The 20921-nt window shown below is 41.2% G+C and overlaps 1 non-coding gene across 1 annotated transcript; it reads left to right on the top strand.

The window, feature by feature from the left end:
- The first annotated feature begins 17857 nt into the window (after window positions 1-17857).
- Window positions 17858-17929, top strand: TRNAP-AGG. The gene has a single exon. It is a non-coding gene; the product is annotated as a tRNA-Pro (tRNA).
- The last annotated feature ends 2992 nt before the right edge of the window (window positions 17930-20921 follow it).

Raw genomic sequence — 20921 nt, 5'->3', positions numbered from 1 at the left:
ATACAGGATTCTTAAATGGTTTTGAACTGGGGTTTGAAATTGTTACATCATCTCTAGCAAGAATAAAGTCATACATGATTTTCGGGTATGCCTTTCGGTTTACAACCTTTATTAGGGATTTCACTGATTTATAGAGCATAGAATAGATATTTACTACCCATTTATATATACCATCAACATCTGGCCATGCATCCACCATTAGTTCTATTATTTCTCTTTGAATAATTCTCACATTGTTTCTATACATAACTACGAGTGGCAAAGAGCCTTTCTTCTAAGATTCTCAAAAGCTGGTTCCCTGCCATTGACTGCCACAGTGCTGGCCCCTTGGCCATGGTATTTTACCTGTTGCTTCACAGTTCTTCACTGTACAGACACTCAGGTATCGACTACAGACTTTCTTCTTAACGTGATATTGTGATCTGTAATCTCAATCTCTTCTACTTTAATGTTTCTAGAGTTAATAGGTTAAATTATACATGCCCACATGCACAACTATGCCTGGGAGCATTTGTGCTTTTAAAATTAAAAATGGAATAATGGATGAGAATGTAAAAGTAAAGAGAGTAACCGTAGACGGACTCGCAACCAGAAGTAAATATCAGTGCATTGAAATAAAGGGATGAAAACTATTTAATGTTATAAAAATTAGTAATATAATGACAAAACCTGATAAGTTTGTTGCCTTTTTTTTACCTGCTGCTGTTGACTTTTATACACGATGATTATGTGTTGTTAGAGCTTCTTGATCTCTGGATCCTCGGTGGCCCTCAGGAGTAGTAATCTTGCTGTTCACACCCCGACTACCCTCTGCTGGGACAGAGGTGGTCTTTCTTGTGGACCAGTCCCTGAGTCTACAACACCCTCAGTTTAAGTGTCCTGGCTAGCATTTGGCATCTGACTAAATGAGAACCTCTGAAGACAAACTGATTTTTCTTTCAAAGACCAACTTGAATCCAAAACGGTGATTCCTGCTTCACTTGCTGCTGCATAAAGAAATCTCAGCCTTCATTTGATTTTAACACAGGCCGTAGTGTCCCTGCTCGGAGCTGTCTGTGGGCTAATCCCACGGATGCTCAGTGAGGAGACAGCACGGGCTGTAACGGATGTGCGTGGAGAGCCCTGATCCTTTATCCTGGGGAGGCAGAGCTGGGGCCAGTCCTGGATAGGGTCCGTTTTTGAAACAAGCGGCAAAAGTGCTTGTTCAAATTGTGCTTTTACTTGCCGTTTTAATCTCACAAGATTTGTGAGGATGGCTTTCTTCTTCATACTGACTGTGTGTGGAAGCAAGTCATGGCCATGTGCTAGAGACAGGCGGAAGCTGCTTTTCCCTAGAAACGTTGCCAACAGATAATGTATTTGTGGGCGTTGAGAAAAATCAGGACATGTGCTCTACATTCCAGGGAATATTACTTGCACCAGAAGGCAATGCCAGCCGAGAGAAGATGATCACATTTGAAATCGTAGCAGCATTTCAGTAATGAAACCTTAGCTTTGCAGAGACATAGTGAAGACCCGCTAGACTTCCCACATTTGACACACACACAAACGTGGGCGCCCCAATCACTGCTGCCAGTATAATCAGGATGAGAAAGAGACTGATGAGTCAGTCAGTCTTCTCATCTGTTATGTGAAAATATCGTCAAAGACAAAACCTTTATGTAACTAGCAGGTGACTCCTCTGTTGTGCCGTAACCCCGCCAACTTTATAGAACTACTAGTCAGTCAACCAAAGGCTTTTTCTGTTGTGTTACATGTAACTGTCTGAGCAGTTGAACCATCCCTGTATTCCTCTGAAGTCTGTGGCAGATGAGGAAGTGCCACATCTCCCTATTCGATGGAGTGGTTTGCCCAGCTGTGTCTTCTCCCTGTGCTTTGCACTAAGTGGGCGCTACCAGGCTTCTCAGCAGTGGCTCCTTTGCTGGCTCTTTCAGGAATGGTTGAGATTTTTTTAAAAAATGTTCTTTACAGTTCCATACTCTCCAGGTTCCCAAATAGGAAAAATAAAAGGACACAATTTTTTGTTTTATTTCTGCAATCGTTGACTTTATATAGGGTGGCATGTTTTCTAAAAATCCACCACTATGTTAAGGAAATAATCCAGCCCTGCAATCCTGGGAAGATAGCACCTGCTAACCTCCTCGCTCCCAGCCTCATCTTCAGGTCTTTCTGTGTCCTACGTGAGAGGGTCTCGTTCACATGGATGCTGCTTTAGAAGAGTCCCTCAGAGCCTTTCTTCAAACAGCTTCAATGTCTAGTATGCCCCTACCAGTTATCTTTTTGTGATGCTTTCATCAGCATTTAGAACCCCAACTTGATTTGTATTTTATTGACTGAAGGTAGAGCAGTTTAGGAACAGATTTTGTTCTTTGGTTTTAGAATACATTTGTAATTTGCAGCTGTCTTTGTGACCTAACAGCACAGGATTGGACCCCAAAATCATATCTCTTGGTAAAAAAAAAAAAAAACAAAAAACCAGAGACTTGATTACTGTCCAGAAGTTATTTGCCTTTTTACTAAAGATTTCCCAAATAGGGTAGAAATTGCTGTTTACTTTTCCCTCCTACCTTGTTTGGTTAGTTTCCAAAATCAAAACACTCTTTGCAAATGAAGTCTATTGAATAGTCTTCTGCCTGTTTCCTGTAGACCCACAGACTTAATTTCAGGTATTCATCTGCGAGTCCCATATCTCCTGAACGCATTCAGTGTCTCCATTCATTGTCACAAGTATCTCCCTGCCTCAAATCTCGGTGGTAGTAACCCCGGACAAATTCAGGCTTGTGAATGACATGGCCTTTGAGACAATCAGATCAACAAACAGGATTTTTCATTTTTATAGGCAGTTACATCCACTGTTTTGAACCAGGAATCTCAAGTAAGAATGCTGACAGCACCCACAGCAAGCCCCAGCCAGAATACTGATCTACATATTCTAGCCCAATGTGTAGAAGCTGTTGTGTGAATTAGGGAGCCCAACAGGTCATCCTTCCTCTCCTTGTCACTCATGAGAGAGACGCCAAGTTCAGAAGCTGAACACTTCTTTCTTGGTGCTGTAGGGAGAAATGGAATCTGTGTGCCTTCTGAGGAGCCCCAAAAGGCAGGGGCCATTTACAGTTATCACAGACATAAACATCCTTCGTCATCCAGGATGTTCAGGTTCAGGAGCACTTGAGGACCTTAAGTGCTGGAGGTGGGGGGGGCCACAGGTGCCTCTGCCACCTTAATTAGGTGACCCCTTTCTCCCCTTTGTACCAGCTCTTGGCAGCGTTTCCCACGGTCTTTACCCTTCCAGGGTTCAGAACGGCCGACTTTGCCTTGAACCCATTGTCTCTTGGATTAAAAGTGTGCGTTGTTTTTCATACAGCAGCATGTTAGAGATTTGATCTCTGCCTCTCTTATCTCCAGTTATGATCTATGCTTAAAAGCCTAGATGTCATCACATATTTGAGGGCTGTGATTTCAAGAGTCCTGTTGAACTCTGAGCTGAAACCTTTACAAATAAATAGGGAGTGTGGCAGGGAAGGTGGGGTTTTTTTTGTTTTTTTGTTTTTTGTTTTTTTCATTTTTAATTCAGAATCCTATTTATATACTGTTAAAATTTGAGGTACTATAGTTTATATAAAATTGAATATTTAGATGATCTATTTCAGTACTAGGAATTTGCAGCCATTAACATGACAAATTAAGTGATAAATATGAAAATGATTGTCAGTAAATTATCATATTGAATTTTTTGTTTATTTTGTAGTGTTTTTATATTTATCTGCACTTTGTGTATATATATACACGCATACATATACAAACATGTAAATAACCTCATGTTATTCCTTATCTAAATTGCCACAATATCTTTAATGTATGTTTACACTGTATTTTAAATTACTTTAAAATAAACTATGTAAGCACATTTTAATTTAGTCTTTGTACTTGAAGACCCACTGTGCTGGAGGACAGCTGTCTTGGATTCATACAGAGAAAAACCAAAGTTTCAGGTACTGTGAATGGTCATTTTGGGTGTGGCCAAGTGGAAAATTGTAGGAGAACTGATAACCTTTTCCTAACAGTTGGACCTTTTCCTGAGAAATTGGCATTCTGAAAGATCAAGAAACTGTTAATGTTGGTACCTATTAATAATGCAGGTGTCTACAGGAAAGAGAAGTAACAGACTGTGAACAAATTACCAGATACAACAGGTATGCAGGCTTACCTGAAAATAAAAGTCTGTGAAAGTTTACAAGTGTGCTTCATCAGCATACAAATAACTTCCTTGGATTTTTATTAGTTTTAGGACCCTCTTGGTCACTATTTGACTTCTAGCTAAAATCTTGCTTTTGCTTTTCTGCATGACAAAAAGAGATCTGTGCATTTATTTTGTGCTGTTAAACGGATTATTAGAGTGCAGCAAATCATCTTGCCAAAACTAAGCCTGATGGCTTAATAACAGGGCCATTGGGCATACAACCTGATTTGCTTACATGGGTTGTAGATTTCTTAAGTATCAGAGGAGAAGTAATACAGTTACGACACAAGACTTGTTGAGACCTGTTGATGTGAATAAATTCCAGTGTGATTAAGCAGGAAAGGACTGTTAGATATTAGAGATTATTGTGGGTCAGTTACCGTTTGAGAGTGTTGAGTTTCGGGAACCGACCCAGATGGAAACCCTTACAGCTGATATTTCAAACATAATAAATACAAACTAGCTCCCAATAGGCCAAGCTGGAATGGATCCAACAACAAAATAAGTCATGCAGTATTGGGTTATAACCCAAAGTGTAAACTGTCCATGAATCCACACAGATACAGGTAAATGACAGTAAATTTCATGTAGATAAATGAATGTAAAATAGGAGAGAAGAGACAAATATTCTTTAGGGAAGAATTTCAAATAACAAATGGAATTTTTTTACTCTTCCCTCGCGGGATTAAAGTTTGGAAAAGCTATTGTACCTTTACAGAGGAGGAGCCTAGCAGTCACTCTTAGCCAGGTGACAAACGTTAACATCATCAGTGACGCCCTGTGGTTGTGTTCACCGCGTAAGATGGTACGATGGGGGCGTATCACCTTTGTGGTTTTCTTTCCCCAAACCCGTAACTCCAGTCTAATCATAAGAAAAACATCAGACACATCCCAGTAGGGGACATTCTACAGGACAGATACAAGGCCAATCTCCAGATTTGTCAAGATCATGCAAAATAAGAAAATAGAAACTGTCACAGATCACAGGCAACTTGGGAGATTGGACAGGTAAATGCAATGCGGACCCTGGGATTAGACCCTGGAAAGGAAAGAAGACATAAATGGAAAAACTGGCGGTGTTCAGGTAAGCCCAAAGTTTAGTTAGTAGTGAAAAAAATTAAAACAGTGACCAAAAGTAGCCAAAAGATAGTGATATGAACTGGAGACACCTTATTTCCTTTTTGAAATTTATGTTGCTTTTATTCAAGGCTTAAATACTCACTTGTTTCCCCACTAAATTGGGATGTGTGTATGGGACATGTTGCCTGTTCGTTCATCTCGTTGAGTCCCAGGCACTAGATCAGAGCTTGGTCTACAGTAGGGCCAGCCCCTTTCATTAAATGAATGAGTTCATTAACAAAGGAGCAATCCATAAACACTTACAGAATTTAGACGATCTAGTTGTCGGCTTGTGTTGTTTTTGTGTCTGTGTCTCCTGGCCCAGGAATAGTGGAGTTAGTTCATTCTTTAACAGCCTGTGAATGCATGGTTCTGGTATTACTTATATACTGATAGAGAAAGCATACCCCTCTCCCACACCCATGAATATTGTATGTTCTTAAGGACGGAGATTACCTGAGATTTGCTCTTCTCACTGCTAGACCTGTTAGCACTTGGATTAAGCTGGGTAATGTGGGGGTGATGTTGAAGAACTCAGTTTTTTCCACCATTAATTACAAAATAAGCCCACATTTTGAAAATTAAACTACATTAAACTTACAGTTGAATTTCTTGGGCCAAAGAAGTTGTTAAAATTGAAATTTTGCATAGTCAAAAATCGAGAAGCAAAAATCTTTTCTAAGTTTCTTATACAGCAGTTCTTGTTATTTAAAAAAAAAGGGGGGGTGTAAATGAGAACATGGGAAACCTCTTCTTATGGGATGCCCTTGGGAACACAAATCCAAAAACTACTGATTGAATGCTTACAAAAGCTGTTTCTGAGTGTTGGGGTAAATGAACCAAGAAGCATGGCACCCAGCAGGACTCTGCTTGTTGACAGAAGTGAGTCTGAAATATCCTACCTTTCCAAATCACCAGCAGCCAGTCTACTAAAAAAGATTCCCAAGGTCAGCCTGGGCTAGAGGAAGGAAAATAAAAACATGTATCTCCCAGTACTCATTGTGGGTTTTGATAATCACTCAGTCACCGTCTACAGACAAAGATTTTTCACAGAATGAATGAGTCGTAAGCTGCCTTAGCAATTACACAATTTAAATGGCTTTCAACCACTTTGGAGCAACTGAAGCAGAATCATCTCGTCAACTGAATCTTGCTTGGAACCCAGTATAAACAAACAGGAGCCAGGCTGCTGGTGTGTGCATTTGCGTGTGTGTTAGAGAATGCCTTCCCTTACCCCATCCAAGCCCACAGCCTCCAGCGTCTCCTGGAACCCTTAGGGCTTTTCAGAGCAAGATTTGGAAATGGCTTAGTCTAAACCTCTCATTGCTAACTAGAAAACCGAGAGCCATGTCAGCATGTTTTCAGCAGAATCATGGACGCCTATCTCTGCTGGGATCTGACGACTGACTTTTTAGATGTGTGGGGAGGGCAGCTTCTCATGCTTTGACCTTTGAAAAGTCTAACTTTATCTGGAAAGGATATCCTCTAATGAATGATGTCTTCTCTGATGGGTACACATGGAACAGGAAAGGCGAAAGGTAATACTCAGCCAGCATTGGCTGTTATAAAAGGAAGAAAAAAAATTCTCAGTGTGTGAAAATTTCTGAAAAATAGTTATGAAAGATCTAGCCTAGTGTCTTTTACCTAGAAGATAGTGCTAGGTAGCAATTGTTATTAAAGACTTCAGGTGTTTGATGGTTGAGCGTGCAGCTTTCTGATGCAAATGGTAAAAGATCCAGTGAAACCTTAAACTTCAATCACAGAAGTTAAATAATAGCTCCAAAAATACATGGTACACAGCCACAGCCCTTACAGTGTCACGTGATGCTCTGATATCCCACCCGCTGGACGTAGCCATTGGCTGTCTGGGTTTTTTTCAGAAAAGAAAACTGAGACTGAAAGACTTTCTCCAGCTTACTCAAGGCCACATAGCTGGTTCTGGCAGAGCTTGGACTCGAGCGCAGGCGTCCTGGTTTGAAACCCAGTGCTCTTTATAATGAACCACGTTTCTACTGCACCAAGTGGAGCAAGGTAAAGCTTTACACAGCACCACGCTTGAAAGAGGCCTTTGGCAAACTCACCCTTATCCAGAGGAAAGATGAAGATGGTGAGGGAATTCCAGCCCTATCCTGTGAGAAGTGTTTTAGACCAGAGTGTTGCTACCCTACGTGCGACCTTTAGACCATCCAAGAGCTGTTTAGAAATGCAGAATCTCCGACCTTCTGAATCAGAATCTGCATTTTAACAAGGTCGCAAGATGATTTGTATGAACGATGCGTTTTGAAAAGCTCAGGTTTGGCGGAACTTCGAATGAGGCCTTTGGGGAGCTATGAGAGCAGGAAGAGACAGGCCTCAACATCTTATTATTCCAAAGGTCAAAGATAGGACCTGTTAGAAAAAGTCATAAATTTGAGATAATAGGCTTTTAAAAAGGAGTTAGGCTTTCAAAAAAATAAAACTCACAAAGCAGCTTTCCGTCATAGTGTGTAAGTGCATCTGGATGACTCACCACTTAGCATTTCACAGAGGCACCTGCAAAATTAAATGGGAATTTAGACAAGTCTTGAAAGACAATCATTGGGCACCAGGACCCAAGCAAGTCATTGGAGATCCTGAGGAAATTAGACATTATTCTAACTTTCAAGAGGACCATGGTTTATTGGGTAACAGATAAGTAAAAGTCAGTGAAATGAAATATGATGAAATGCTGAAAAGAGCAAGTATTGGGTGCTCTCGGCATGCAGAGAAAGGGCACTGTTCTGAGTCCCGGAGATGGCAGGGGTGATGACAAAGCATACAGATTGGATGCAGAGAAAGAAGTGGGGATGATTGTACCTGGGTGGACGGTGCCATCATCCAGCCGAGTTTGGCTGGGGTGACGAGCTGCGGGGAGCAGGGTGCCCGGCTGCAGGGTGGGACTTCACCTCGCACAGAGGAAGGGCTCGTGGAGGGGGTGGGGAGAGGGAAGGGACGGAGTCGGGGATGGGGAAGGGCTGGGATGAGCTGCGTTTAGCCTTCTTTTTGTCTTCATCTTTTCCACTAACATAGCACCAAGAGCCCTTCTGGTTGCTCACCATTTAAAAAACCTAGATACGATCTTCGTTCTCAAGGAGTTCATAGCTCAGGGAGGGAGACAGACGTACGAACTAAAAGCGACAGTACAAATGAGGTAAGTGTGATGCAGGCACAAAGCGTGAAAGGAGTAACAATGGCCTGACAGCACAGAGAAAGGAAGGCAGAGGAGGTCGGAGAAGGTTTTACACACGAAAGGAAACGTCCTAAGTAGCCCTTAAAGGATGAAACATCTACGGGGAAAGGAGGCATCAAAGACCCAGAGCCTTAAAACTGAATGGGGTTCCTCACGGATTAAAGCCAGTTCTAAGAAGCTGGGACGTCGCCAGCTTGCACTGATGTATTGGCGTGAGATTGTGGAAGGGGCGGATGAGGTTAAAAATGAGGAGGGCTGATGGCAGGAGCGCCGATCTGAGGAAGTAGAGAGGGTTTAGGGAGAATGGTGTGAGCAGATTTACCTTCAGGAAGATGGGAATGGAGGGTGAGGGTGTGTCCGGGGCCCTGCAGGAGTCGGGCTGGGGAGGCAATGTTGCGTCAACCCAGAAAAGACGACCAGGGCCGGACCGAGAGAATGACTCATTCCAGGGGTCGAAGTGACATGACATGGCCACTGTTCTGAATGAGTAATTTAGGGGATTCAAATGTGGCTCAGGTGTCTGTGGGCGGGCGGACTAGCAGCAGTGCTTAAAGATTGAGAGGCCTTAGCCTGGGTGTCAAGGATGGAATTCAGGGATCAGGGAGCTGTGAATTCACCAATTTGAGTCTGTAGATGTATGTTGTTTTCCCTCAGGAAGAGGGTCCATAGAGTTTATCAGACTCTCAAATTTCAGCCCCTCCATTGACCCATCTCCTCCCCAGCCCCGAAGAATACCAAATGGCTGCTGTGTAGGTGGTCGCTCAAAGTGGTGGTAAGAGTGTGTTGGTGGGGTAGGATACAGCTCAGTGTAGAGTGCGTGCCTAGCATGCACGAGGTCCTGGGTTCAATCCCCAGTACCTCCATCAAAATAAATAAATAAGAAACCAAATTACCTCCTCCTCAGAAAAAAAAAATTAATGATTAAAAAGAGAATCTCTCAGAACCAAGGGTGGGCCCTGGGATGTTGTGAGTTAACTGGAGGGCAGCTAGATCTAAGGACTGAGGCTCAGCTCACTAGGCTTCCAGGCTCAGGGCAGCCTGCTGACTGTGCCTTCTCGACCAGGAGATGCTCACGGAAGCTGCAGGGGGGTCAGAGCAAGGAGGCCAGTGGGTGCTGCAGAGCTTAGACCCCCATGTCAGTCTGTTGCCTGGGGCCAAGTTATGACGTGGATGTTGAGGACGTGGCCTTTCTTCTGCCTTGTGAACTCACAAGGTCCATGAGCCAGAAAATTTTCTGGCCGTTGCCAAACAAAAGGGCCTTTCATTCTCTCCCCCAGGGGCCTCTTGAGAATCCAGGGGCAGGCCAGTCTTCGCTCCACCCAGGGAGCACTGAGAGGGAGTGTGTGAAACACAAAACTTAGAGGGTGTACAGTGAGAGAAACTGAGTGCAGCTGGGCTCTGCTACCAGATTTATGACTTTTATTTTAATTTTAGTTTTGCCATAGCAATACTTACGAAATATGGCTTTGATGTGTTAGCCATTTTTTCCTTAATAGATGTTAAAAATAAGTATGTAGCTGCAAGGTCTGTTTAGGTGAGAAACATTGCCTCAAATAAAGCAAATAACCAAATAAATAAATTAAATTAAATAAATGCAATAAAATAAACAAGCAAATAATAAACTAATTTAATTTAAATAAAATAAAACAAAAATAACCAAAATAAAACCAAATGCCTCTTATAATGGAAGCTCTAAAAGGCTTGATTTTTCTCAGTCATAATGAAGCCTAATGAATAAAAACAGTGAGGAATTGCTTAAGGAAATGCGTCTCTTCTGCCTGTTACAATTGTCAGGGGTGGAGGGGAGGTGGGAAGGAGAGGCAGCAAGAATCAAAATTCTAAATCGTGCGTGATGAGCATGGTAGGTGGTCTTCAGGAGGTGGCCGACGGCCCTCAGCACGGTTCCTTCCTCCTCCCTGTAAGCGCACGCCTCTCCACCCATCAGGAATCAGAGCTACTAGCCCTCCTGAATCTGTGCTGGCCTTACCACTTGCCTTGACCAACAGAATGCGCTCGAAGTGTTGTGTCAGCCACGGGTCAAGACTTGAAGTGTTTCAGCAGCTTGGGGAAGCCAGCCACTCACTATGCTGTGAAGACGCTTGGACTAATAGAATCAGTTATTTGAAGCCACAGGAGGGGAAGGGAGAGGTCGTGGTGTGGGGTCGCACCATCCTGTGCTCCAGCCCAGGGGCCAGCTCTTTGTGGCCCCAGACAACTGCCTGTGTGCAGAATAATGAACTCGCCCAAGTCCTGACACAGAAAATCATGAAAAATCATCATCTTAAGCCACCAAATTTTGGCACAGTTTATGTAACAATGGGTAACTGAAACAATAATTATGGGACCATAGCATTGGAAACCCCTGCATTCCTCTGCTTTGCAGCTGACTGTGGTGAACACTGTTGGTTGTTTCCCAAGGCTCTCAGTGTTCTCCTTTCTCTCCCAGTAATAGAAACCCAGCCACACAGCAGCTCAAAAGAAAGATTACATCCCCATGTGACTAAGTTCCAGTAAATGGGATGAGAAAATAACTTTCTTGTTGGATCTTAAAGATAGGAGACAAGCTCTTCTTCACCCTGTTCCTTCATCCTGCTGCTTGGAAGACGAGCGATTTTGTGCTGCACAAAAGGTGCCCTCCCTAGGTTTGACGGAGCAACGAGATGGAAGTCTGGGTTCCCGCATGACTTCATGGAACAGAACTGCCATCCTCCTGGACCATCTGCTTGTTACATGAAAGACAACCTTCTACTTTATGTAAAACCTCTGTCCTCTGTTGCGTATGTGGGCACTGGTCTGCTAACTAATACACTTGGTTTCCGCAGACCCACAGCTCTTGGGAGCAGTGCTGCCAGGAAAAGGGACACAGGGGCCGTAAAAGCAGAGGCTTCCCTGGTAGCTTTCCATAAAGTCAAAGTGCTGCCAAGGGAGTAACTGGAAGTAGGTACGATTGGCTACTTAGCTTGGGGAGTTTGTCACTGGCAAGTGTTATCCTCGCAGATAAGGAAGAGCTGTGTCCCCCAGTTGAGTATGCACGGCTTCAGTGTGTGCGAAATTCAGGAAATGGACTCCAGGTCTTCTCCCATTCAGGGGCGTGCACAGCGACCTGAATTGTCATTTCATCAAAGCACATAATACCTGGGTTGCTTCTGTCTGTTACCTATTTGTGGTCCACTAGGCTGTGAGCTGTGGAAAACCATATTCTATGAGCCCAGGGAAGGAGCTCTCTGTAAGTTGCCTCCCCCAAGTCTGCTCCCCCTCCTTCCTTAGTGAAACTTGGATTTTGCTTAAGGCAACAATGTACTGCACTTTCCGGACTCCTCTGCAAGAGGAAGGCTATCTGATACAGTTTCTGCCACTGGGTGGTAAGTAAAAGTTATAAATGGGAAATTTCTGTGAAAGGTTTATTTTTTTGGAATAAGTGCTACCTTCTCCTTCCCTGTGATTTCTCTTCTTATTCCTCCTGCCTGGAAGATGGATGGAAAGCTGAAGGTAGAGCGACTAGCCAGAAAAGTGAAAGCAAGAAAGAGCCTGGGACGTCTACATCATCAGGGAGCCCTGCACTCCAAATTGTGCTGTTTTGAGAGGAAAACCCCACATTTGGTTAAGCGCTGTTGAGTTTCAGTTACAGTCAGCCAAAAGGAATACCCTTCTGCTCCTCATTTTACTCAGCAAAACCACTTGCAGAACTAAAGAATATCAAGCCACACTTGACACTCACAGCAGCTGAGTACTGCTGAGTTCTCCTGTGCCTTTCAAGGAAACAGAAACCCTGCTATAGAAGGGTCGATGTTGGTGACCTACGACTCACCATAGACACGTAAGATTTATAAACGTACCCATTTTCGACCTTCACTGAGTGATGCTTCTTCCCATTTACATGTTCAATGGCTGAAATCACCAATCCGATTATATAATACAGATTTTTAAGCCAGTTAACCTTAAAAATGAATGTTTTGTTAATAATAGGAATTTTGTTTGTGGTTCCCTAAGACTGCGATGACTGCTTTAAAAGTTGTGCATGGCAGAAGATGGCCCGGAACAACACCCTTCGTCTAGATACAGTGCCCTCTGAGTAATAAATACTTTCTCTGGATGCATCTCTAAATGCTCACTTCCCAGTGGGATGCTCTACTGCAGATGGACTGGACGGACTTATGGACCATTCAAGGCCGGGGAGAGTGCTGGAGTCAGAAAAGGAGGACTAGGGGGTGGGGGGGAAGTGGAGATGAGGGAGAAGGAAGAGAACATCTAAGGGAAGCAGAGTGACAGAGATGAAGGCTCTGCATAGGGCCCCTGAACAGAGGATGCTGCCACTACGGCCAGAGACTGTTACAAAACCTTGAGCACACATGGAGGCTCAGAATGAACAGGACATTTCATTTGACAATGTGAGTGTCACTGTGGGGTCTGCACCCCATCATCTCCAGCTTTCAGCCCGATGTTACTCTCTGCAGTTGTGCAAAGCCTCAGCTCACTCCTTGTCAAGGAAGACCTAATTCCTCTGTAGCTTTACATAACATTTCTACTTGCTAATTTCTAAGTATAAACTGTATTTAATATGTGTGTTTATTGTCATAGACTGTTAATTCTTATAGCTTCACAGGTCAACAGGAAAATGGAAATGAGGCTAGGCTTAGGGTCAGAAAACCTGGTTGGAATCAGTTGTTAAGCTGTGGACTTCGATGTCCACATAATTTTGTGCAACTCCTATCTATAAGCCTCAGTTTCCCCATAAGAAAAAACAGAGATAATTTCTAGCTTATAGTTTGTTATGAGCTTTTATAAAATAGCATACAGCACTCTCCAGCAAAATTGAAGAGATGAAAGATGGAAGCATCCGACAAGGCTGTGGTCAAGACTACATGGGTTAGCAGGGGTCTTAGACCTGACTGCTTACTGGTTAAGTCAGGTCATATAAAAGTGCAAAGTGAGCCGGGTGAGGCTGTGATGATTCAGAGAGTGCTTGGACCTATTAAGCTCCAATTAACTGTTGCCACTCAAAAATGTAGGCTTAGATTTTCTGATTTTTTTAAGAGATGCCAAAATCTGGTTGTTTGTGTATAATCCCTGGCTTTCAAAACGTTGGCAGATATTCCAGAATGTTAAAAGATTTGTTGGGCCAAACAACACAATCTTGGATGTAGTTGGTGAGCTACCAGTTTGTGATCTTTGGGTTCAGTCAATTTTAGGGGAAAGCTTTAATTTTTCTTTTCTGTTCTCCTGGCTGAAGAATAGGTCTTCTTGGATGAAGAAAAATCATTGTTTCTCCTGGCTTAAGAATAGGTCTTCTTGGATGAAAAAAATCTTAAGCTCTTGTTGCCAACACAGCTTCCTCATTTGACTTTCAAGTAAACAGACAGGCTCCATTAAAAAAGAAAAAGTTTACTTGGCAAAGTTTTGAGCATTGACAGCTGCTAACAAGTAAGAGAGGTCAGCAGAATCTAAAGATGTTGGGGGAAAAGTTGCATTATTTCATTGGAACAATGAGTGGGCAGAGGAAATAGTGGCTTCATGTGTGAAGTAAGGATGATTGAATGTGACCAGGAAGTGGCCAAGAACAGGAACATTTAAAAAAGGTCATCTAAGGGGAGGGTACAGCTCAGTGGCAGAGTGCGTGCTTAGCATGCAGGAAGTCCTGGGTTCAATCCCCAGGACCTCTGGTTAAATAAATAAATAAATAAATAAATAAATAAATAAATAAATAAATAAATAAATAAACCTAATTTAACCCCCTGCAAACAGACAAAAATAAGTTAATTAATCATGCTTTAAAAAAAAAAAAGTCATCTAAAATAGGCTTAGAGGGGCCTGAGGAAAAAAACTTGAATTTTTTACCCAGTATCCAACAACTTTCGATCTGAAGTCCTCAGGCTTGAGACCAATTGTAGTCAGTATCATTCGTGAATGATCATTTGTGTATTTGAAGCAGACTTCACTGAAATCTTATGGCCTGAACAGTTTAATCCTCATCTCTGTGTTTTGTTTTATTATTAGGACCATCATCTCTGGGGGAGGGAATAGGGTCTCCTGCTGCTGCTTTGGTCTGGTGAGGGAGACCACATACATAGGCTGAGTGGGGATTTGACAGATGCTTCTTAAAACACAGATTAAATCTAGCAGAATGAACTCTTTGAAAGTCCAAATTCCTCACGGTGTGGAATCGCTTGTTTTGAGTAGGGTTGGGGCAGTTATGGGATGGAGAGTAGCCACTGCAAAGGAAAGGAAGGACCAGACCTACTGGGTGCTGGCTCTGTTCTAAGCCTTTGTGCTAGTCTATATTTTATTTTATTTATTTTATTTTATTTTATTGGTGGGGAGAGTAATTAGGTTATTTATTTATGTATTTATTGATTTAATGGAGGTACTGGGGATTGAACCCAGGACCTTGTGAGTGCTGGGCATGTGCTTTATCACTGAGCTATACCCTCCCTCCTAGTCTGTCTTTGTTAGTAATTTCATTTTGGGTGTGTAGATTTCTGAGACCCTTCTGACTCAAGAGAAGAAACTCTTGTTAGCTGCTGATTTCTTTCTTAATAGAAGGATAGGAGAAGGGCTCAATAATAAAAAGAGGAAAAAAAGCAACTTTGTGTTCTCTGGATATAGACTTCTATATTTTTATATTTTCATAGATTTCTCCTGCTTGAATTTTTTTCCTCTTGTGAGAGCCACCCTGTAATGGTTTTACTCTGGGTCTGTATGTGACCTTCCAGGGGGCAGAGGGAGTTGCGTTTAAACTCTGAAGTTGCACTTTCTGGATTTGAATCCTGATTTTCTAAACCTTAATCTTTCCAACTTGTAACATGGGGACACTAATAAGATACCTCATCGATTATTAGGATTACCTAAAATGGTCCTTAATACATAGTAGCTGCTGTAATTATTATTAGTTTCTTATATCAATCGTAGAAAAAAAGTATTATCTAAATTTTACAGATATGAATGAACTTAAGAAACTTCATTAACAAAGTATAATAAGTTTAAAAGCCCTTTGTTTTTCCTTCATAACCAGTGCCTCTCATGGGAAGTTACAGATTTTCGTTGCTTGTTTTAGCCCTGGTTAAGGAACAGTTTCCACCAAGACTGATTTTCCATTTCGTGATGCCAAGATGTACTAACATGTACTGAGTTTCTTGGCGGTATCAAGCGATTTGGCTTAAAAATACATTACAAGATATGAATTTAATAAGTGTGCATTCTCAGGTGCATGATCAAAAATGCTAAATAAGAAATGTTGCTCAGACTGCTGCGTGGGATATCAAAGACAAACAAACATGGTTTTAAATACCAGACTTTCAAAACTTGTATTTAATGGTGGAGGAAAGCAAACACCACTAGGTACACTTGTTCAAAGCCTTTCACATTGTTTTAAAACACTTTCTAGAAAACAATTTAAATTTAAAAGTTAAATCTCTGTAGTAGACAGCCTGACTGGCAGCTAGTGTCTCTACAGTTGTTACAAATAGAGAATTCTTATTGTTCTCCAAACTGATCTGCTCTGGAAAAAAAAAAAAAAAAAAAAGAGGCTAGTCTAACCTCTAAGCAAATATGGAGCTAAAAGAAGGGAGGAAAATGAACGAGGAGTGTGGCTGAGACCACATTTCCTTCTCAAGCTCAGCTAGTTACCATTGGATGAGGCATAATTCCTCTCTGGTCTTCCTTTTTTGTGTTTCAAAAATGTAGTGGTAATAAACACCTATTTTCTGTCGGGGATGTTTTTCCAGATGAGATAATGCACAGGAGACACTGATTGTGGAAGCTTTTCAAATGGTAGCAGTCAATCCAAATGTGAAGAATTATTAATATTTCAGCTGCTGCTTGAAAAAAGTAAAGAAGGCATGCTAAATTAAAGTTCTGTTCTAATGGTATAAGATTCCATAAACATTATGGAGGGGCACAAGTTGAATTACTACTTCTATGTCACTGTAAGATTTAGTATCTGTTTGGTTTTTATGTCGGATGCTTTAAACCTCAAAGGTATCTGAGCCTTAAGAATAAACTAGTAACCCTATAGGAAATGGAATGTTAATAGATCAGTGGAAGAAATAGTGTGAGGTAGGAGGGACCATCTTCAAGTATTTGGATTTGATATTTCTTCCAACTTTTAAAATTCTTACCCAACCTAAGAATCTTATTTACTAAAACCTTTCCATTGAGCTTAATAGAGATTTCATGTGATATTTTAATGAAGAGTCAGTGATGTTTAGAAGAAAAACTGACGGAGTGTTTGCCATCAAGCCATCAGCAAAGCTTCTCTAGTGTTCCTTAGTCTTCTGTGTCAACTTTCTGTGGCTGCCATATTTTAAAAAAAGGGTCTTCCTAGAAGGTGAGATTATTTACCAAAAGGGTTAGGGAAATCATCATAGGAAAGGAGACTTTGGTTCAGTCCTTAAAGGATGAAAAATTTTAACGACAAAGAGCAAAGCAGAGAAAGACACATTGTGTCAATGGTAAAGAGGAGATAACGTAAGTATTCTGACGCTCATAGGAGACTGGTAGGTACCATTGATTTCATTGTTCTTATTTCTCTCTCCTTTTTTAAACTTAAGAATTCTACCTAATTTAGTATGTCTTCTTTGTACAATTTGCCTAGTCACGTGGGCAATTGGTATATGCTAAAACTTTCTTTTATGTAGCAGAATGCAAGTGTTGCCTGAATTAATGTACTTTTAAAAAGCATTATTTCTAACAGAAGCACTTCTTTTTGATCTTTAAGAAGAATGAAAAAAATCAGAGAGAACCAGAACCTCCAGGAATAGACAGAGCGGATGGGAGGTACTGACTAGGTCCTTGCCACTCTGAGCTGAGTACTGGTTCACTCTGAACTATACTTGGTCCCTTCAAAACCCAACTCATAATACCCACAAATCTGTCAAGGGTGAAAAACAAGGTTCGACTTTGGTTTCCTTTGAAACTTCTTAAGGTTTTAAGTTCTTTACTCAAAGGGCAAAGAGGAATGGTCCCAGTCCTTGTCTGCCCTAAAGCTTGTTATTTGTAAGATGTTTGGTCACTTTGAACAATAAACATGAATTGTGGAGTTGAACACTTTTATTGCCTCATTTATCTCTCCAGATCTCCAACAGACCCCTGAGAAATAAATACACATTTATGGAGAAGTGTTATTGGGGTACACTTGTGCAACAGTTTAATTCTCATTGGAAAATGTTTGCATCTGCTCTCATGGCTGTCATTGGAGAGACTTTAGACCTTAATTATTCTCAAACTATTTCTAGCCATAGTCACCCTCATCCTCAAAAAATATGATCCTTTCAAAAATACCTTTTTAGCGGGAGGTGGGTATAGCTCAGTGGTAGAGTGCATGCTTAGGATGCACAAGGTCCTGGGTTCAATCCCCAGTACCTCCATTAAAAAAAAAATTTTTTTTTCATTAACCTAAATGTCAAGATCTCACCACCCAAAAAAACCTCTCTCCAAGAGGCCTGTGCCTGATAACAGAAATCACACCATTTTCTATGGATAAGACACGTTTTCTTTGAGAGACAGATGTCACAGGAAGGTGCATTCTTTCATTTATTTACTTCTTAGATTATTGCTTGATCAGCTACTTCCTAATGAGGCGGTTCTCTGAGCATGGGCTCGCAGGGGGTGAGGGTGTGCAGCAAAGCGCTGGGCTGGGGGAGGCTGGTGCAGCCTGGGCTGACTGAATTCACCAGGACCCTGAGGACACATGAGAGATGCCCTAAGGAAGATGGGAGAAAATGCAGAACAGTTATTGGTGCACAAGAGAAATCTCTACTTCCACAGCTCTCTCTGGGATCACTTCTGAGTCCTTGGATGCCATTCCTAAATGTGTTCTTTCATTCTTTAGCGATAAGGTAAAATTAGCTAGCTTTCAATTGTATTTCCAATAACTACCTAAAAAGCCCAGCTAACCCAGAGCCACGTCCTTTGCCAAAGTTCACAGTGTACTTTGGATATAAACACACAGAGATTCATGGGAATGCTCATTGACCTCCAGAGCTAGAACACAGAGGAGTCTTCAAAGTACTGTACATAGGAAGCCGAAACCTTTGTTGATGTAATTGAGAAGCTGATTTGTTACATTTTCTTTCAATTGCTGTTCCTGGCAGTGAATGGAATATGACCTTATAAGGGACCACGATCTGCCATGGGGCTCCCCCACCTCCCCCAACCCCCTGGAGTGCAGACGCATGTTCTTTGTTTTTCTTTGGGTAGGCTGCCCTCGTAAAGTGAGTTGCTGCCTTGTTGATATACTTTAGCTTGAGTTCCTCAGATGTTGAAATTTTTATTTGGAGAAGAATCATAAAAATAAGTCGTAATAGCAGCAACAGATTTTCGAGAAAGAATTAGCTATTAAATAATTCCTGAACAAAATGCCCTTGCAGATGACTGTGGGGACAAGATTTATTTTGGGGGGCATTTTTCATGTGACATGATAGTTTAAATTTTTTTCTGAGTTCTATGTTTTACTTTCTCTTTCAATAATCTTTCCTGTTTTTCTTATTTATTTAACATCTTTTTAATGACACTGTCAAACCATAGTAGTGTTCCTACTTAATATAAATGTCTGAAGCCCCTGCCTTCTTGCTAAATTTACATCACTGTTTCTTTCCTTTGCTTTGGGTTTTTTGTTTGTTTGTTTTTTTGTTTTTAATGGAGGCACTGGGGATTGAACCAAGGACCTCGTGCGTGCTAAGCACGTGCTCTACCACAGAGCGACACCCTCCCCCTTCACTGTTATTTTTATAATATGAAGTTATATGATTTGTTATTTCCCTTTTTTGTCAACCTATCCAACCCCAACAGACTCATCTCCAGATTAGGTTCCTTTGGGCTACACTAGCCTCTGTCTCTAAACTTCAACACTACACTTGTAGCCTGTGATTTAAGATTTACTTATAATATGGCTTAAATGTCCTTGCATTTTTATCATGCATGCAACATTCTTCAGCTCTGATAAGACCATGATTTAATTATGGGGGGGAACTGCTTTCTAGTTAGACCACCCTCTAGGTTCTTGAACAGCATGTGATACAAGCTTGATGTCTGTTGAATATTGTGTTGGGGACAGTGAGGGGCATTCCCTCCTGTCATTTTTCAGGTCCTTCATTGGTCTGAATACATATTTTCTACTTCATTCCCTCCAATCATTGTAAACCACTTTAGGTCTTCATTCATTGAAATAGAATTCTATTTTAAAGATCAGTGGACCAAGTATTTAGATGATAACCTACATCTTTTTTTTTTTTTTAAATCATGGTCACTTTTGGAAGATACTGCAGTTTCATCCTGCTTCCAGGCCTACTAAACCACAATTTGAAATATTTCAAAACAAAAGATATATTATAGAGATCATTTGTCTATTCATTTTATATTTGGAATCACCCCACTGAGTTATGTATAAATTAGTGATGAGCGATGTAGATAAGACACAAATTTTTGGAACTAATGAAATCTTTGTTCAACTTTATTCTGAACTTTGTTTTTATTTTATTTCTCTTGAGCTTGAAAAACTAGTAAAATTAAAGATTTCACATATTTCCTACTGAATAGATCAAAGATCATAATCAGTGGAGCAGAAACGCCTACTGTCATTGCTTTCTGATTGAGAAAATAGAATGATAGACGTCTATTGTGTCCTCCATTTATCTGCAGAAATAGGAGAAATTCAATATTTCTTAAATCCATATTTTAATGCATAAAATATGGATAACAGATTATAATGGCCTTACTGTAGTGTAATCATATTGTGGTGCCAACTGAAATGAGAGGTTAAATTCACTGCTTCAATTCTATGTAAATAAAATTAAGGGGGGCCCACAATTTACTAGCCTCTATGTCAGCTGATAACCCACTTCTGTTGGGGGTTCTGCCAGATCAAGAATGTTCTGTGGTCAAACTACAAATCAGCGGCTGGCTCCAGCTCTCATGTTCAACCCCTCCGTGACCTTGGATGAGCTGCATAGTCTCTTGAGTCTCAGATTCTGTTTGTAAAATGAGGTGATGGAATTGACTTGTTTCCTGATGTGCTGTTTGGTTGCTGAGCCCTCTAAAAAGTTAATGAAAGCAATGGAAAACACATGTACACATGGACACGAGAATTGTACCCAGACTGTGTTGGGATTTAAGATGCCTCACAGCCAGTCCTTGAACTACAAAGAACCCATGGAGTAGATGATTTTTAAAGGCTGGTGTAACTCTAACACCTTATGACTCTCTGACCACATTTTTATTTTAAATCAGCTTAAGTAGTACAATGAGAGGAAAAAAAATGGAAGAAATATATACTATTTATAAGCAAAAAGATATTTCAAGTGCAGCACATATCTGGCTAAGAGGTATCAATTTAGATACAAGATTGTGATGTTTGAAATG

The sequence above is a fragment of the Camelus ferus genome, chromosome 10 (assembly GCF_009834535.1).
Source record: "Camelus ferus isolate YT-003-E chromosome 10, BCGSAC_Cfer_1.0, whole genome shotgun sequence".
NCBI lineage: Eukaryota > Metazoa > Chordata > Mammalia > Artiodactyla > Camelidae > Camelus > Camelus ferus.
This window is presented reverse-complemented; position numbering and strand designations above follow the sequence as displayed.